This window comes from Carlito syrichta, unplaced genomic scaffold, assembly GCF_000164805.1.
Source record: "Carlito syrichta isolate Samal-C Ts95f unplaced genomic scaffold, Tarsius_syrichta-2.0.1 Scaffold309823, whole genome shotgun sequence".
Taxonomy (NCBI): domain Eukaryota; kingdom Metazoa; phylum Chordata; class Mammalia; order Primates; family Tarsiidae; genus Carlito; species Carlito syrichta.
Window position 1 is genome coordinate 171,170 of NW_007253919.1, and position 4,204 is coordinate 175,373.

Here is a 4,204-nt window from a genome sequence, read left to right on the forward strand (position 1 = left end):
TAATGTGTGTGTGTCCAGCCATGGTGGTGCATGCCTGTAGTCTCAGCTACTTGGGAGGCTGAGATTGGAGGATCACTTGAGCCCAGGAGGTTGAGGCTGCAGTAAGCCCGGATCATGCCACGGCACTCCAGTTTGGGTGACAGAGTGAGACTCTGTCTCTTTGTCTTTCTCTATATATATTAATGTATACACAGTAGAATAAGTTTACAGAGAAACTTACAGTATGTCATACTATATTTACTGTGAGTACTGTATGTGTGCAATGTGTGTGCATGTATAACAGTGAAAAAGTAGGACAATCTCAGTATGCTTGAGTACATTACATCAAAATGCTGTCATTGAAATTTTATTGTTAATACTACAGATTATTTCAAAGAAATTTAAATTAAATGTCTTTAAATAGAAACACACAGAAATCAAGGTTACATATTGGTCAGCTGACAAAAATGTTGTGACCAGATGCGGACAGGAGCCTAGCCTTTTATGTCTCTCAGGAGCAATGGTTCAATACTTGCTAATTCAGTGTTCTGGACAACTTTAGAGACATAACTACTGTGAATAAAGAGAATTGACTATATTCCAGAATGCACACTTGATCCACACAAACCTTCCCTTCAAGTTAAATGTGGAAGCACAACCATATATAATCTTTATCTTTTTTTCACATTAAGACATTTTGATTATAATTGATTATAATTAATTATAATTAATGAGAGGCAATAATCAGAAGCAAATTCAGATGAAACATCAATGATTATCATGCTATTTGTTTATGTTATGTACAGATGTGAGGAAGTTTTTCAGCTGAAAACTGCTCCTCATTGATACTCTGGACTAGACTGGGACTGTGTCACCCAGTCAAGTTATCTAAATCAAGGAATAGATGAGACATATTTGTAATTAAGAGGACATAACAGTGGCTCTATATCAGCAAACTTTTAAAAACAGTCTTAGGGGCTGGGCACGGTGGCTCAAGCCTGTAATCCCAGCACTTTGGTAGCACTTTGAGAGGCCAAGGCGAGAGGATTGACATGAAGGAAGACCAGGGCTTTGAGACCAGCCTGGGCAACTTGATGAGACCTTGTCTCTATGATAAATCAAAAAATTAGCTGGGCGTGGTGGCTCATGTCTGTAGTTCCAGCTACTTGGAAGGCTGAGGAGGAAGGATCACATGAGCCTAGCAGGTTGAGGCAGTAGTGGCTGTATGCATACCGCTGTACTCCAGTCTGGGTGAGAGTGAGACTTGAACACAAAACAAAAACAAAAACAAAACAGCCTTAGGCCAGGCATGGTGACTCACACCTGTAATCCCAGTACTTTGAGAGGCTAAGGTGGGGGGGGAGGTGCGTAAGCCCAGGAGTTCAAGACCAGCCTAGCCAACATAGACCTCTTCTCTACGAAAAATCAAGAAATTAGCAGGATGTAGTAGCACACATCTGTAGCCCTTGCTACTTGGCAGGCTGAGACAGAAGGATTGTCTGGCTACAGTGAGTCGAGATTGTGCCACTGGACTCCAGCCTGGGTTACAGAGTGAGACTCTGACCCTCCTTCTCCTCAGAAAAACAGCCTTATTGAGATACAATTCACACACCATACAACTTACCTGTCTAAAGTGCACAATTACAATGAAGCAGTTTTTGGTATATTTAAACTTGTGCAGTCATCACCAAATCAATTTTAGAACATTTTCATCACCCCAAAAAGAAACCATTTACCCATTAACACTCATTCTCCATTTCCTTCCAGTCACCAGCCTCTATAGATTTGCCTATTTGAGACATTATTTCATGTAAATGGAATCATACAATATGTGGTCTTTTGTGACTGGCTTCTGTCACTTAGCATGACATTTTCAAAGTTCATTTCTCTTAGACATGTCCTAGAAGTGGGATTGCGTGATAATTTTTTTTAACCTTTTGAGACATTTCCAAACTGTTTTCTTTTTTTTTTTTTAAGTGAGAAAGCAGGATCTACTGAGAGGACAGAAAAGCTCCCACAGCAGGAGGGGGCCAGAGGAGGTTGCCCCGCCAAACTGTTTTCCAAAGCAGTTGCACCATCTTATATTCTCACCAGTTGCGTATGAGGGTTCCAATCTCTCCACTCCCTTGCCAACACCCTTTTTCATTCTAGCTATCCTGGTAATTAAATTTTATGGAGTGAATTTATGAGTTTTAGGAAGTGGCATCTCATTGTAGTTGTGATTGGCATTTCCCTGATGACTGAGGAAGTTTAAGCATATTTTCATGTCCTAGTTGGCTATTATATAGATCCATTTTAAAATTGGGTTGTCTTCTTGTTGGTTTTTAGGTTCTTTATATATTCTGGATACCAGTCCTTTGTGAAAGTTGACTTGAACGTATTTCCTGATATTTTGTGAGGTATCTTTGCACTTTCTTAAAGGCATCCTTTGAAGCATGTTTGTAATTTTGATGACGTCTAGCTTATCTATTTTTGTCTCATCATTTGTGCTTTGGGGGTTGTATCTAAGAAGGTTTTGCCTAAGCCAAGATCACCAAATGTACTCCTGTTTTTTCCTAAGAGTTTCAGTTCTTACATTTAGGCTTATGATCCACTTAAGCAGACTTTTCTTATGGGAGAGTAATTTCTTTAAAAGACGTGAAATTTGGACCCAGTAATTGAGAACCTACCATTCTTGGCCTCATTTTGCATGGACAGCGTAAGCAGAGCCTGCAGTGACAAGCTGGGATGGAGCTTTCTGCCCTATCACTGGGGGAGGCTGGGGAAAGAATCTGTTGGCGTTCTCCAACAGACCATCCCAACCAGCATCCTGCCATTTTTCCTAGCACTCCATTCAACTGTTCAGATTCATAACTAAAGGTTCAGGCCTCTTTAAGGGTAACCAGAGTGGAAACTATTTTCTTTTCTTTTTCTTTTTTTTTATGTTGGAGTCTCACTTCGTCACCCAGGCTGGTTGCAGTGGCACACTCACAGACACCCCAGCGTCGACCTGCTGGGCTCCGGCGATCCTTCTGCCTCAGCCTTCCAAGTAGCCAGAACTACAGGCACGCACTACCACGCCCGGCTAATTTTTGATTTATTGTAGAGACAGTGGAGGCTCAGGCAGTCCACTCACTTTGGTCTCCCAAAGTGCTGGGATTACAGGCTGAGCCACCGAGCCCGGCTGGAACTATTTTCTGATAGTTGACATTTTAAAAAATGGTGGTTAGCAGGCCAAATCCAGCTTAAAACCATGTATTTGACCTAAAAGTGTTTTATGCACATTTAAATTAGTTGCCAGCACTTGAACATGGAGAGATTTCAAATAGTAATCTAGATTTCCAGTTTCCCTTGAAAAACTGGAAAATTTGGCAACATTGGACTCATAATCCCACAAAGCAGAAACAGGCTGATGCCAGCAAGACTGGGCTCTCTAGCTGGCCACAATAGTAATCCCTAACAATTCCTGGTTCATGATTATTTTGTCTCAGTAGTAATTCAGGGGATACTCCCTTTCAGCCCCTTATCTTACAAAGTCTCTTTCCACTGTCCAATGTTGTGTTATCACTTTTTTCTAAACCGAAGAGTTCCTCCCCTGTTGTGCTCCAGGTAGGTATATAGTATATAGTCTTAGGGCTTCTGACTGAACTCTGCATGTATCCTTCTGGGGTGCTAGAAATGTTTCTCTTGAACTGAGTGTTAATTTGCCACATAAGTATACATACATACAGATTCATTAAGCTATAAATTTGAGATTTGTGCACTTCATGTTAAACTTCAATCTTAACAAATTACAAAGAATGGGTGGGCAGTCTCTTGCCAGACATTCATATGTCTGTAGTGCCTGGAACGGCAACCGTGATTGTGACCATGAGGTTAACTGCCCAAATTAGACAACCCAATTTGTTGAAAACAGCAGAACAGAGATTTATGGGTCACCAAGGATATTAACCAAACTTGAAGCTTCTCTTCAATGGGCACGTACTACTCAAATAATAAATTTTTCACACACTACATCAGTATTTACCCATCCCTGTATAGAATCATACAAAAGCTCTTGATATGGCAAAGTAGTTAATAAGAGTCAAATTCACATTTAAGGAGTTAAATCACATCTTTGAGCAAGAATTTTACCACAAATCAGTAAGAAGTTGAACATAAAACTAGTAGTTAAACATGTTAAATACTGTTATTTTATTTTTTGAGTTGGAGTCTCACTCTGTCGCCCAGACTGGAGTGCAGTGGC